The 15939-nt window shown below is 37.3% G+C and overlaps 1 long non-coding RNA gene across 1 annotated transcript; it reads right to left on the reverse strand.

Moving 5' to 3' along the window:
- Nucleotides 1–4477: 4477 nt before the first annotated feature.
- LOC309863399 lies at nt 4478–12167 on the reverse strand. Its single transcript, XR_014311016.1, has 2 exons — nt 11927–12167; nt 4478–5233 (listed from the first exon to the last, which is right to left on the reverse strand). It is a non-coding gene; the product is annotated as an uncharacterized lncRNA (long non-coding RNA).
- Nucleotides 12168–15939: the final 3772 nt, after the last annotated feature.

Consider the following 15939-nt stretch of genomic DNA (forward strand, 5'->3'; position numbering starts at 1 on the left):
ATATGCATCATTACTAAAATCACTTTTAGAATGCCAAAATGGAACCTTATAACCATTAACACTCAACTCTATTCCCCCCCCATCTACATTCTGTCTCAGTATATTTGCCTTTTACAGATATTTCATTTGAACAGAATCACACAATGCATAGTCTGTTATGATTAGCTTCTTCCCCTTAGCATGTGTTCAAGTTTCATCTGAGTTGCAGAATATATGTGGACTCTCATTTCTTTTTACCGACAAATACTATTCAGTTGTATGCATATACCACATTTATTCATTCATCAGTTGATAGACATTTGAGTACCTTGTATTGCCTATTTTGAGCACAGGTGTTACTCTCTCTGTTACTCTCTATGTTACTGTTACTGTTACTCTCTATGTTACTCTCTCTGAAAGTAAAGTCTTCCTAGAAAAACTATTGTAAGCCAAAATGGTGTAAAGTGAAGAGTAACCCTGCTTTCCAAAAGTTTGTGCTACACAATGTCACTTTTATGAAGGACCTACATCCATACGGTAACTTTTTTTGTAAAACAAAATTCCCCTTTGGATCTCTTTTGGTTAGTAAAAACAGGTGATGTGGTGCAATATAAGCTTTTGGAAAGTGAAGGAGACCTGCAATGCTGCCATGTGCATTTACATACAGATTTTTGTGTTTCCTTTTCTTTTGGGTGTATATTTAGGAATAGAATTGTTACCATATAATAAGTCTATGTTTAACTGTTGGAGGAAATGCCAGACTATTTTCCAAAGCAGCTGCTTTTTAAATATAGGTTTTTATTATTTTAGGTATGACAAGGCCAACAAATCAGGAGATGATTGCTTTGAAAAGATAGTTTGTTATATTCATGTACCCCAAGAGGCAGGGCGTGCCATGTCATGGGGCCACATGGGGATGCACCAGTATTGGACAGAAGCCAGAGATTCGGGAGGAGAACATGTATGCAAGAGATTTTTTTGTAGTTTCCACGAGAAAGGACAAGTAAGGCAGGGTAAGCAGGTTTAGGATTGGGTAATTAGAAGAATTTCAGTGGACTCTGTGGCAGAGGGGCATCCTTAGTTTCCAGGTATGTGTACTCAGGTAGTTAGGTCAGGTAAATAGAGGGTCACCAAATACTTTAACAAGGGAAGCAGGTAGTTGGGAATATGGGCTCTGAATTTGTTGACTTGCTTATTATGAAAGACAGACTCCCATGGAAATTATTTGCTATCTCTAGAAATTAGCTACCTCTGGAAGGAGCAGTTCCTCCAGGGTCAGTAAGACCCAAGATATTGAAACATCAAGATATAGAAAATAAACAGCTTGAGCAATATAGCATTAACACCAGCAATGAATGCAGTTTTAAATTACTCCTCAGATTCACCAACAATTGCTATATTTATTTTTATTATTATTATACCACCTTAATAGGTGTAAAGTGCTATCTTATTGTAGTTTTGATTTCTAATTCTCTGATGACTAATGATTTTGAGCATTTTTTATGTGCGTATTGAGTAGTTGTATGTCATCTTTGAACAAATGTTAATTCAGACCCATTGCACTTTTAAATTGGTTATTTGTGTTTTTATTTTTGAGTTGTACATATTCTGTATTTATTCTACAGTCAAATTTCAGATTTAGGTTTTGCAAATATTTCCTACCATTTTATAAGTCATCTTTTCTTTTGAAACACAGAAGCTTTTTGCTATTGATAAAGTCCAGTTTATTATTTCTTTGATTGCTTGTACTTTTGGAATCATATCTAAGAAGATTTTGCCAAACCCCAATAATGAAATTCTACATCTTGTTAAAACAATTCACGTGTTTTCCTTTAACATTTCTATAGATTTGACTCTTACATTTCAGTCTTTAATCCTTTTTGTTTTAATTTTTTTATACATTATGAGGCAGATGTTCAAATTCATTCTTTGAATGTGGATATCCAGTTGTCTCTTCTTTTCTGATATACTTATTTACATATATATATATATATGTATATGTGTGTGTGTGTGTGTTTGCGTGTATGTGTGTGTCTGGACATTGCTTTAGCTACATTCCTTAAATTTTGGTATGTTTTTTACTTTCATTCATTTGAAAGTACCTTCAAACTTTCCTTGTGATTTCTTATTTGATCCACTGGGAATTTAAAAGTGTGTTAATTTATGTTATCAATTTATTTACATTTATTGAGACTTACTTTATGGCCTAACATATGGTAAATCCTGAAGGATGATCCATTGACCCTTAAGAAGAGTGTGTATCCTGCTCTTGTTAGTAGAGTATAGATGTCTAATTGGTTTTTAGAGGTCTAGAGTTCTATTTTGTTTATTGTATGTGGAGAGCCATGCAGCAGAAGCTGGGAGTCACGTACTAGGCGAGGCTTGAGGAGAAGGGCAGGTGAATGTTTATGTGGGAGAGCTCCAGGGAACGCACAACCTGTACTGAAGTATCGGGACTAGTATAAGATTAACCAGGGACCATGGGAACGGCACAAAAACAGAGTGAACAATAAGTTTCGGGGGCTCACGTCGGTAGGCACGAGCTCCCCGCATGATCTGGATTGAAGTCATCTGTATCCCTTCTGATTGGATGTTATAGTAGTTGTGTTATGTGGTGATTGGTTGCTTTCTATCCACTGTGTTCTATAACTTGGGGCTATAATCGGTGTACGGGGTCCCGGGGCTGAAGATTGTCAATAAAGAAGTTTGCCACTCACCTCGTCTGCGGGTCGTTCTTGCGGGCCGAGAGCGACATCTGGTGCCGAAACCCGGGACCCGAGACGCCGGACGCAGAATGAGGATTGGGGTAAGAGCAACGATAAGGACCCATTTCTGTCTCAGGACAGGGAAATTCCCTGAAGACGATTGGAGGTTAGGTTGTTTATAAAGTTCTTCAGGGACGATAAGAGGTTCCCCGTAGACAATAAGACATTAGGAGGCTGGTGAAGTTTTACGGGGACAATAAGGTAAAAGTTTCCTCGGGATGAGGAACAATTTTAGTCACTAGAAGGTTCCCTGGAGACGATTGGAAGTTAGGCGATTTGTGAAGCTCCCCAGGGACGATTATAAATTAAGCTACTTAGGCTCCACAGAGACTAAATAAAGAAGTTTGCCACTCACCTCGTCTGCGGGTCGTTCTTGCGGGTCGAGAGCGACAATTGTATAGTTAAAATTGTGGTTTATAGTAGAGTTCAAATTGTCTACATTCTTGTTGATCTTCTTTTTAGTTGCCTTATCCATTATTGAAATCTGGGTATTGTCTCCAAGTATTATGTTTGAGTTATTTATGTCTCCCTTCAATTTTGTCAGTTTTTGCTTCATGTATATTTGGGCTTTGTTGTTATGTGCATATATGTGAATAATTGCTGTTTTTTATGTGTGTATGTCTGTGTGTTTGTGTGGATGGTCCTTTTTATCATTATAAAATGTCTTCTTTTTGTCTAGTAACAATCATGTCTTAAAATCTACTTTATCTGATATTTTTATAGCCACACCAGAGTTTTTATGGTTTCTTTTCCCCAACATAACTTTTTCTATCTTTTCACTTTCAACCTTCTCATACTTGTTAATCTAAAGTAGGTTAGCTGTCGATGATATATTGTTGGATTGTTTTCTGTCATTTTTACCCACTCTTTTGTTTGCACTATTTAACTCATTCACATTTACTGTTATTTCAACATAGCTGAATTTAAATCTGTCATTTTACACTTTTTTCTAAATGCCTTGTGTTATTTCCTATTTTTACTATTCCTATTCCAGAGCTTTAGTGTTTACTTTTGCACTATTTTCTATGTCTTATTTAATTTTTTTAAATAATTTTTTGCTATATTTAAAATTATTTTCTTATTGCCTGCTCTATGGCTAAATATACATGTTACTAGAATCTATTTCAGATTTATACTACCTTAAATTCAGTTATATGTAGAAACATTACTCTTTATAGCTCTACTTATCTTTCTTTCTATGTGATGCTATTTTTATACATATTATAAGATATAAAATGAACAATATGTTATTATAACTATAGCATGTCAACAAAGAAACAGATAAAGAAAAACAAAAGAAAATAAATATAAACATTTTTATTGAGTATATTATATTAAACTGCTTTACCATTTTTGTTCTTGTGGATTCAGGTTAACATTTGCTGTCATTTTCCTGCTCCAATACATCATTCTTTCCACCTATCCCCGTGCTGTGATTGTCAAATACATTACATTTCTATATCCTATAGCCCTAACAATCCAATTATACACTTATTGTTTATGAAATTGCTTTCTATATCACTTGAGAGAAAAATGGAGAAGAAATATGTATTTATAGTATCTTTTATAATTATGTAATTGCTTTTCTGGAGATTTTTATTTTATCCTGTATATTGAAATTGTTGGGTCCGTTATCAAAGGAACGAGACTGAGACAAAGTTACACAAAGCCTTATTCTATGCCAAGCATTAGAAGTTAGGCTGACCGGCAAGGGAAATGAGGCTGAGACAAAGTGAAAGTTATGTAAAGCTTTATTCTATGCCAAGCATTAGAAGTCAGACTGACCTGCCAGGGCCGCCTCCGAAGAGAGCGACGCCCCTTGGTCTTACAGGCTAGTTTTTATAGGGCACAATCGCAGACATCTGCATATGTGGCTTTGGCTGATTGGATGTCTCCTACCTGTGTGTTTTAGTAACGGTTACCAATGGCCTTGTTTTAGGTATGTGTTTTAGTAATAGTTACCTGGAATTGGCCTTGTTTTAGGTGTGTGTTTTAGTAACAGTTACCTTGTTTTAGGTGTTGTGATTTAGTAACAGTTACCTGGAACTGAGAGCAGTAACTTTTCTAGACAACAAAATGTCTACCTAGGCAACATGGAGTCACTATGGCTAAGTAGGCCCAGGCAGGCCCTAAGGGGTTAACATGCTTTAACGTGGAATCAACCCCAACATCCCCCCCCCCTTTTCTTTCAAGATTAGTCAATTCTTTGACTTTTTAAAAAATCAGTTAGTGCTGAAATTAGGATGGGAACCGCAGGTTTTGTCCATTTTATTTCTGCAGCAAGATGTTGGAATCCCTTGGGTCGTCTATAGGATGACAGTAAATGGTCCCTTTCAATGAGCCTTTAAGTTTCTCACGTGGTGGCGGCATATCCAAACCAAGTCTTTGGGGTGGTAAAGATGTTGTTCCATCTTTGTCTCCATCTCAGTGTAGGCAGCTTGGATCCCTGCATGGGCTCCTTTTAAGATATACTGCAGTGCCTATAGTGACTGGAATACAGACTGATCAGTCATTTTTGTAGGGTAACCTTTTGTAGCCATAAGCAGAGTGGAGGGGGTTTCCCGAACATTATTTTAAATGGGGTAACCTTGTTTAACTAGGGTGTACATCACGCCCTAAGGAGGGCGAAGGGAAGGAGATCCATCCATCCACCGCCAGTTTTCAGAATTAACTCTGTCAAGGGTTTTTTTTTAAGAGTCCGGCTCATTCTTTCTACTTGTCCGGAACTCGGGGCCGGTAGGCACAATGTAGATTCTAATTAGTGCCTGTGGCCTTGGCTAATGCCTGTGAGACTGAGCTCACAAATGCAGGACCATTGTTTGACCCGATCACGAGAGGCAACCCAAACCTAGGAATTATTTCTTCTAGTAGTTTTTTTTTTTTTTTTTTTTTTTTTGGCTACCATTCCTGCCATTTCTTGTTTGGTGGAAAAAGCCTCTACCCAGCCTGAAAATGTATCTATAAAAACTAACATATACTTGTGTCCATATTTTTCCTGTTTTATCTCTGTAAAATCTACTTCTCAATAAGTTCCTGGTTCCCTACCTCTTTTTCTTTCCTTTTTTTTTTTCTAGTTTTTTCCGCTTTTACTGCCTGACATTGAGCACATCTATTAACTATATCCTGAGCCATATGCCCTAATTTAGATACCTGAAATTGCTTGCCCATGAGTTTTTTTAAGTTTCCGTGTCCCTAAATGAGTACCCTGATGTATTTGGTTTACTAATTTTTTTCTAGTCTTCAAGGAAGAATTAACTTTTCTGTCCCAGTCTTAACCCAGTCCCCTTTATAGCCTAATTTAATCCATTTTTGTAAATATTTTAAATCTTCCTCTGAATAATCCGGTTTTCCTGGTAGGGCTGGAGCCGGGAGTGTAACCAGCTTTTGAGTCATTTTTCTGGCTGCTTGCTTTGCTGTTTGATCTGCTAATTAGTTTCCTTTTGAAACCAGATCAGTCCCACGTTTGGTGTCCCAGGCAATGCATCATGGCCACCTTTCGAGTCCCAAATAGTCTGGAGGAGAGCTAGTGTTTTTTCTTTGTTTTTAATTTTTTTTTTATTAATAAGCCCCTTTTTAAATAAATAGCCCCATGTATATGGAGAGTAGCAAAGGTGTACCTGCTGTCTGTATATATGTTGGCAGTCTTACCCTTGGCTATCTGCAGTGCCTTGGTGAGTGCAATCAGCTCTGCTTTTTGCGCCGAGGTTCCATGTGGCAGGGCTGCCTTCCAGAGCTTCTGTTCAGGAGAAACCACCGCAGCCCCCGCATACCTCTTTCCATTGGTCATGTAGCTACTCCCATCTGTGAACAAAGTCATTTCCGCATTCGGGAGCGGAGTGTCTCTGAGGTCCGGTCTTATTCCTGTGATCTCGGTCAGAACCTCCCCGCAGTCATGTGGGTGGTCAGCTACCTTCTCTGGCAACAATGTGGCTGGATTTAGCACCGCCGGGGATCGGAAAGTTAATTTCAGTTTGTTGAGGAGGAGGGCCTGATACCCCACCACTCGGGGATTTGTTCTTGTCCAGGTGAGCTGGACTTGGAACATTTTCTGTGGGTTGGACCACTTAAAAGCAAAGAGGGGCTGAGACTCTCTTGTATTCTTGAGATCTAAGACAGTATACATGGTTCTCTTGGGGCTCAGGAGTAGGGTATAGGGGTTAGGCACCATCAGGTGGATATCTTTAATCCATTTGTTAACTTCCTGCAAGTCCTGAACAGGTCGGTACTCCCCAGTTTCGGCCTTTTGATGGGAGGCAAAGGTGTGTTTTATGGAGATCCCTTCCTTTGCTTCCCAGGGGAGGGAGTACTGATACGAACAGCCGTAGGCCAAATTTAAGGTCTTTCCTGCTGCTTATTTATGTCCTTTTGTGCCATTTTCCCCGTGTTCCCAGACTTCCTCTTCAGATCATTTTCTCATAGATTCTAGTAATGATGAACATTGGGCTCCCATGTCCATAAAAAAAATCAGTTGATTTCCCCTCCACCTGAGTTTTTACCTGAGGTTTGGGGAGGGGCTCTGAACCATGGTCCCTTTAGTCGCTGGTGGCCAGCATTGCCGTCCTTTTTGGGGGGCACTCTCTTTGGCCCAGTGTTCTCTTTCCTTGCAGTAAGTACACTGATCTGAAGCTAAGACTTCTCTTCAGTTTTTTTCTATAGTTAGGCTTTTCTTTCCACTGACCATTTTTTACCTACCTTTTTCCTTTCCATTGACCTCTTTTCCTTTGTTTTCTCCCCATCTCATGTAAAACACCTTTTCTGCTATTCCCACTAACTCAGTCAAATTCTTTTCTTTAAGTCCTTCAATTTTCTGAAGTTTTCTCCTTATATCTGGGGCTGACTGACAGTCAAGGGCAAGATTTATTGCCCTCTGATTTTTGGGTGCCTCAGGGTCGATCAGGCTATATATTTTATAGGCTTCTATAAGCCGTTCTAGAAAAGCCCCTGGAGACTCATCCTTATCTTGAGTCACCACACTAATTTTAGATAAATTTGTGGGTCTCCTTGCAGTCGCATGGAGGCCTCCCAGCAGGGCCTGGCAATAAAAACGTAGACTCTCCTTACCTTTATCAGAGATTGGGTTCCAGTCAGGGGGTTCCTTTGGGCAGTAGTTCTTCATTCGCCAGGGATTGAGGCCCCATGTTACTAATTCTGGTTTAGTTTGAATGTAGTTTTAGTAAGCTCTGGTAATTTTTACCCATTTCAGTTTCAGGATTTCAACATATCAAAGACCTGTTTTTGTCCTGGAAGTCTCCCATATGAATTTTCTTCAAGGCAGAATTTATTTTATAAGAGAATTAAAACAATTATAAATGATAAAAACTCAGAATAGATAATGGTTTTACAGTTTAACTGGCAAGAAAATCAAGTTACTTCTGTGACACATAACATTTCAATAATTACAATATCAAGTGATGACCTTATCAAAAGGTTAAAACTTTAGGAAATGCATAGAATTTCTATAATAGTTATAGCATTTACCCATATGTAACCCAAGGTTTAGCATTGGTTTAGCAGTACCTTTTGAGTAATTAGCATACCAAGGAAAAGCCTTATGAGTCAAAGATATCTCATTTACAATTTAAATCTTGCTTATAATTGCTGAAATTTAAGTTTTAAAGCACATGCTTACATAGGATTATGGATAGAACAAAATATAGAAACTGGTTTTTCTGGTCTGGCAAAGAGAAAACCATTTATATTCTCTCCTTAACAGTAGATCACTTAATGTAAGAAAACTTTGTGGTTTTTTTTTTTTTCTTGTGAATACATCCATCAAAACTGATCTAATATGGTTAAATTTCCAACATATTTCATTGTTCTCTTTCAAACCTATAAACCAAGGCAAATAAAGTCACTTTCCCCAAGCCTTTTATGACTTACAAAATACCCTCAAGTTTAGTTTTTATTTCTTTTCATGTTCTGATGCAACCAGATATTTTTATTTTAAATCAAAACTACTTACTGTCTTAGGCCCTCTTTTTTTTGTGTGTACAATTTTCCTAAACTTAATCTTAGTTATCAGTCAACTGCCTTTTCTCTGCTTTATTTTTTAGATAACAAAACTTTTAATAAAAACCTTAATGGCGTTTTTCTTTTGGTAATCTAGAATACATGGAGTCATTTTATATGGTTTATTACTCTGATGTGCTACATTTTAAAATTCATTTTAATTTAAGTCTCCTGATCATACCTAAATTTTTTTTTTATAAACATATATTTTTATCCCCAGGGGTACAGGTCTGTGAATTACCAGGTTTACACACTTCACAGCACTCACCAAAGCACATACCCTCCCCAATGTCCATAATCCCACCCCCTTCTCCCACCCCCCTCCCCCCAGCAACCCTCAGTTTGTTTTGTGAGATTAAGAGTCACTTATGGTTTGTCTCCCTCCCAATCCCATCTTGTTTCATTTATTCTTCTCATACCCACTTAAGCCCCCATGTTGCATCACTACTTCCTCATATCAGGGAGATCAGATGATAGTTGTTTTTCTCTGCTTGACTTATTTCGCTAAGCATGATACGCTCTAGTTCCATCCATGTTGTTGCAAATGGCAAGATTTCATTTCTTTTGATGGCTGCATAGTATTCCATTGTGTATATATACCACATCTTCTTGATCCATTCATCTGTTCATGGACATCTAGGTTCTTTCCATAGTTTGGCTATTGTGGACATTGCTGCTATAAACATTCGGGTGCACGTGCTCCTTTGGATCACTACGTTTGTATCTTTAGGGTAAATACCCAATAGTGCAATTGCTGGGTCATAGGGCAGTTCTATTTTCAACATTTTGAGGAACCTCCATGCTGTTTTCCAGAGTGGCTGCACCAGCTTGCATTCCCACCAACAGTGTAGGAGGGGTCCCCTTTCTCCGCATCCTCGCCAGCATCTGTCATTTCCTGACTTGTTGATTTTAGCCATTCTGACTGGTGTGAGGTGATATCTCATTGTGGTTTTGATTTGTATTTCCCTGATGCCGAGTGATATGGAGCACTTTTTCATGTGTCTGTTGGCCATCTGGATGTCTTCTTTGCAGAAATGTCTGTTCATGTCCTCTGCCCATTTCTTGATTGGATTATTTGTTCTTTGGGTGTTGAGTTTGCTAAGTTCTTTATAGATTCTGGACGCTAGTCCTTTATCTGATATGTCATTTGCAAATATCTTCTCCCATTCTGTCAGTTGTCTTGATTTTGTTAACTGTTTCCTTTGCTGTGCAAAAGCTTTTGATCTTGATGAAATCCCAATAGTTCATTTTTTCCCTTGCTTCGCTTGCCTTTTGCGTTGTTCCTAGGAAGATGTTGCTGCGGCAGAGGTCGAAGAGGTTGCTGCCTGTGTTCTCCTCAAGGATTTTGATGGATTCCTTTCACACATTGAGGTCCTTCATCCATTTTGAGTCTATTTTTGTGTGTGGTGTAAGGAAATGGTCCAATTTCATTTTTCTGCATGTGGCTGTCCAATTTTCCCAGCACCGTTTATTGAAGAGGCTGTCTTTTTTCCATTGGACATTCTTTCCTGCTTTGTCGAAGATGAGTTGACCTAAAAATTTTTTGAAGATTTTTCTTCACAAACCTTTTACAATTTTTTTTGTATCTAGGTTTTGTCCCATTTTTTTCCAATAATTATCTCATTTAGGACAAAATTACCTTTTCCTTTAACGAAATGTATTTTTATTCCCCCCCTTTTTTTTGTATCTCCTACTTTTTATATATAGAGTGTTTTCCTTACTTTCTTCAGTCTTAGTTACAGTTAGTAGAATTTTTATTCTTAGAAACACTTTAGTCTCTAGTGATGGCTAAGTATTAACCAATTGTGAACAGTTACAACAGAATTCTATAGATGGAAAATTTATGAATCAGTTAAGCACAAAACGTGTTTATCAACAGATTTAAATATTTTTAGTTTCTTTGCAGTAGGAACTCAAAAGTATAAACCTGGTTCCTGTAATTAATGCTTTAGTATTTTATCTCATTTGGTTAAGACCGAGATGTCCAACAAATTTAATTCCATTTGTCATCCAAGTAAACCTTCAGTGTTTCAGGTTACTAAAGACTTTGAAAGCTATTTTAACAATTATCCATTGAAATTTTGAGACAGACAATTAATCATCAGTTCAGTTATTTCTTTGCTAACAGATTTTAACAAATAACATGAGCTTATTTGACCTTCACTAAACTTGGAAGTTTCACATTTACTGATGTAACTTTAAAACCGTATCTATTTTAATTAAACCGACAAACTTAATTTAGTTTAAATAGTACTTTACGTTTCACCTGGACCCACTCCATTTTTAATGTTTACCTGAGACACGGGTGGGAATATCTGGAGTGGGGGGTGTTAGGTCCAGGGGTGCTCTTTTTGTTTCTTGACAGTGAAGAGAGAAGGAGCCGTGGTGCAGGAAGCACTGAGGATGATCTAGAAGCCAGTTATGCAGGCTGCACCCAAGTTGGTGCAGAAACAGAAGGAGTAGACAGAACAAACAAAGTGCTGCCAGAAGGACCCGCCAGCAATGGAGAGGGGCTAGGCAGTCGAGGTCGGGCCAGAGAAGGCAAGGAACTTCCCCTAAACAAAGGGAGTTTTGGCAGCTGTTTGGGAATATTCCTTAAAGTCTCTGTCTCGAGTTAGACCAACCAGAGTTGGCTCCAGTTATAGCCATTAACATAAGAAATGAGCAAGGGAGAAGTCCCACATCTATTAGGAGGAACGGAGAGATGAAAGTCAGAGTCCCTTACTCTCTGTCCCATTTTTTTCAAACACTACAAACAACATAACAGACAACAAAAAGACAAGATACAGACAACCACAGACTCAGCGGCCCTTACCCAGAACCTGCCGCTGATGGGGATTTTCTCAGTCCCCTACAAATATTCACCAGTGGGGATTTTTTTTTTTTGGTCCCCTAGAAACGAGTAACAAAATAGACAACAAAAGGACAAGACAAAGACACATAGACCCAGCGGCCCTCATCCGCTGGTGGGGGTTTTCCCAGACCCCTACAGATCCAGATGACCACCTAGAGGGGGTTCAGACCTCCAGACAATCTACCAGAAGAGGGATGGGGTGTCCCCACATCCACTCCAGCCCTGGGGAGCATGGCTGTGTCCAGCTTCTCCCCGGTGGGCCATACCCTGGAGCTCCACAACTAGACAGACCAGATCTCACAGAATATGGAGATCTTACCTCCTGAGGCTTTTCCCAGAAATTCTGATGCTGGCTCAGTTCTCGGCGTTTGATCCCGGACGAGCCCCCATATGTTGGGTCCGTTATCAAAGGAATGAGACTGAGACAAAGTTACACAAAGCCTTATTCTATGCCAAGCATTAGAAGTTAGGCTGACTGGCCAGGGAAATGAGGCTGAGACAAAGTGTAAAGCTTTATTCTATGCCAAGCATTAGAAGTCAGACTGACCTGCCAGGGCCACCTCCGAAGAGAGCGATGACCCTTGGTCTTACAGGCTAGTTTTTATAGGGCACAATCGCAGACATCTGCATATGTGGCTTTGGCTGATTGGATGTCTCCTACCTGTGTGTTTTAGTAACGGTTACCAATGGCCTTGTTTTAGGTATGTGTTTTAGTAATAGTTACCTGGAATTGGCCTTGTTTTAGGTGTGTGTTTTAGTAACAGTTACCTTGTTTTAGGTGTTGTGATTTAGTAACAGTTACCTGGAACCGAGAGCAGTAACTTTTCTAGACAACAAAATGTCTACCTAGGCAACATGGAGTCACTATGGCTAAGTAGGCCCAGGCAGGCCCTAAGGGGTTAATATGCTTTAACGTGGAATTGACCCCAACAAAATTACTGTCTGGGATCATTTACTTTTTTTTTTAAGATTTTTATTTATTTATTGGACAGACGGAGATCACAAGTAGGCAGAGTGGCAGGCAGAGAGAGAGGTGGAAGTAGACTCCCTCCTCGGTGAGAGAGCCCATCTGGGATCATCACCTGAGGTGAAGGCAGTGGCTTAACCCACTGAGCCACTCAGGCGTCTCAAGGGATCATTTGCTTTTAGCTCTAAGAACTGCAGTATTTCTTGTAAGGCCGGTTTAACAGCAACAAATTCTCTCTGTGTTATTGTTGTTTTCTTATAAAAAAAATTTCTTTCCATTTATGTATAATATTTTTGCTGGATGCAAATTCTTGGTTGACTGAAATTTTTGTTTATGCATTTTGAGTATTTCATACCCTGTCACCTGTTCATGTTCTCTGGCAATAAGTAAGCTGTTATTCTCATTATATTTTACTTATACATTAAACCTGTTTCTCATGTGCTTTCCAAATGTTTTTCTTTATCTTTATTTCTCACTATTTTTACCACAATGTACCTAGATATGCACCATTTTATTTTGATCCTACTCAGTTTATTGGATAAGTAGGCTTCTTGTATATGTAGATTAATGTTTTTAATCAAATTTGAAAAGTTTTCCATCATCATTTATTTTAATTTTTTTTTCTCTTTTTGTTCTTTTGTTCCCATCTCAGGTTCCCATTATGTATACGTTAGTCTTCTTAAAGGTGTGTAACATTTTATGAAGCTCTATTCATTTATTTTACTTTATATATTTTTTCAGTATTTTTCTCTCTTCTTTGAATGTTCTCTAATTAATTTGTCTAAAATTTTACTGATTCTTCCACTAATTCAAATGTAATATTGTGAAACTCTAGTGAATTTTTATGTTATTGTATTTTACAATTTCAGAATTTACATATGGTTCTTTTTAAAATAATTGCTATCTTTTTATTGATATTCTCTATTTGATGAAACATTATCATACTGTTCTTCATTCTTTTATGTAGATTTCCTTTAGTACCTTGAACTAATTCATAATAGTTGCTTTGTAGTCTCAGTCCATTAAACTCATCATTTGGGCACTATCATGGGCAGTTTCTATTATCTGCTTTCTTTTCTTTTTGTGTATGTGCCATGCTTTATTTTTGTATACATTTTATAATTTTGTGTTGAAGCTGGACATTTTATGCCATATATTATAGTAATAACCCTGTATATTAACTCCGCCTCCAGGCTTTGTCTGCTTGTTTATCTGATTGCTACCTTGTCTGGACTGTTTTAGTTAAATCGATCACACACACACACACACACACACACACACACACACACACCCCATCATCATATAAAGCTTTTGATATCTCTCTTTTAAAGGTACAGAATTATACATGCATGCAGTTATACTAGGGTAGCACTGATGGTAGCAGGTACCTTTTTGAAGATCTCCGAGATTTGTTTCAATCCCAGGAGGATTCTTTCTAGCAGTCTCTTTACCTGTTTCTCTTTGGTAAACTAGCTGACTTAATGGTTTTGTTAGTTTCATATAGCCACTAGCTTTTCTATAATTGTTTACTACCAAAATTTCCATTGTTTTTAAAGTTTCTGTTATTCTTAAGAGCATCCTAAGGCATGCAGTTCTCTACACACATTTTTAAGTAAATTCATCCTATTTGTGGAGAATATCAGAATTATTTGTTCTCATGGATTTCCTCTCACCCTAGGCAAAAAAGATCTCTGAATAACTATTCTGGAGCTAGGGGTAGATATAATATCCCTGCCTTATAAGCACCGTGACTGTAGGGTTTGGTCTTCTAATCTGGCTTCTATTGCTAGAGAACCTTTGCTCTAGAAGTGAACTGAAGAAAAAATTACTGAAGCTACAGAATTCACAGCCTAATAAATGAGGATTTATGCCTCCATATTTGAGTGGTTATTAGGTCAACAATTGGGGCACTCAACCTCTAAATAACTCTTATCATGAATTTTGCTTCTTAAAATTAGAGAAGATAAGAAATGTCTATCCTTCCATCGAGATATCATATTCTCTGATTAGGGGTTGGGAGGAAGAAGGAGTCTTGTTTTCTCGGCCACACATTCCCAGAGTGGAGTTTCTATCACTGAATTGAGTGAGAGAGGGTGGAATAGATTTGGCTCGAGTGCCAAAAACTTTTGTAGTTCTTTTTGGTGATAGATTTTCATGAGTTAGTATCTCTTCCTTGGCTATATGACCTTGGAACAATTTTAGAGATGTAAACTGATTGTTTTAAAAGTAATTTTCACCAGCTTTAGTTATTTCTTTAGGGAAGAACAATTAACTATTATTATTATTAAAAAAATAAATAAACTGCACCATTGTTTCAGACAGGACTACTTATCTTGAAATCTATTTTTTAACATGTCAGTATTGCTACCCTATATTTCTTATGTTCAGCTTTTTCATTTTACAACTTCTTTAAATCTGTGTGGTATCTATTTAATAGCATATAGTTGAGTATCACTTTATATACAATCTGGTGATTTTTTTTTTATTTTAATGGAGTGTTTTAACTATTTTCATTTAAAGTATGGTTAATGTGGTTAGGCTTAAATTTAATTTCAATTTTTTCTATGTAATAGTACAATTTCATTTAGATCCCTTCTATGTTTTATACTATAATTGTCATATATTTTCCTTCCACAGTTGTTAAAATACCTGATATATTCTTATTATTTTTCCTTCAAACAGAAAAATTTGCTTTCTTTTCAACCAAGAGCGATGGAAGGCTGTGCTTAGGATTTGTTTCCCTATGCCATGTCCTGTAAACTCTCTGAAGTCATTAAACTGAGGCAATAGTAAACTCATTTAATTTTTTCCCATCTCTTAGGAACTATGGCTCTTCCCTTCCTGATGTATAATGGCTTGATAGTCATTATATCAGATATTTTATTTATGAATCATATTTTACCCAGTGTTTTAGATGACTCGGGGACAATGAGAAATTTAATTCCTTATACTTCATCTTGGTAAGAGATGAAGACTTCCCTCTTCTTCTTGAAAGATATGTTTGCAAGATATATAATTCAAGGTTGACAGGTACTTATTTTATTGTATTTTTCCATTGAGTACATTACCAAGATGTTCCATTTTTTCTGCTTCTGTTTTCTGACTTGAAATACACTGTCTTGGTTATTGTTTTTTCACTTTGTGTAAGGTACTCATATTTTCTTTCTGTATTTAATATTTTATGACCTTTCATTTAAACAATTTGACTATAATTTTCTACAAATGATATTCCTTATACTTATTATGTTAGTAGTTTGCTAAGATTCTTACATTAGTGGGTTGTAATTTTTAATGAAATTTGAAAAAAATTACTTAATATTTTATCAAATATTTTTCATACATTATCTCAAATCAATCTACTACTC

The sequence above is a fragment of the Mustela nivalis genome, assembly GCF_964662115.1.
Source record: "Mustela nivalis genome assembly, chromosome: 4".
In the NCBI taxonomy this organism is placed as follows: domain Eukaryota; kingdom Metazoa; phylum Chordata; class Mammalia; order Carnivora; family Mustelidae; genus Mustela; species Mustela nivalis.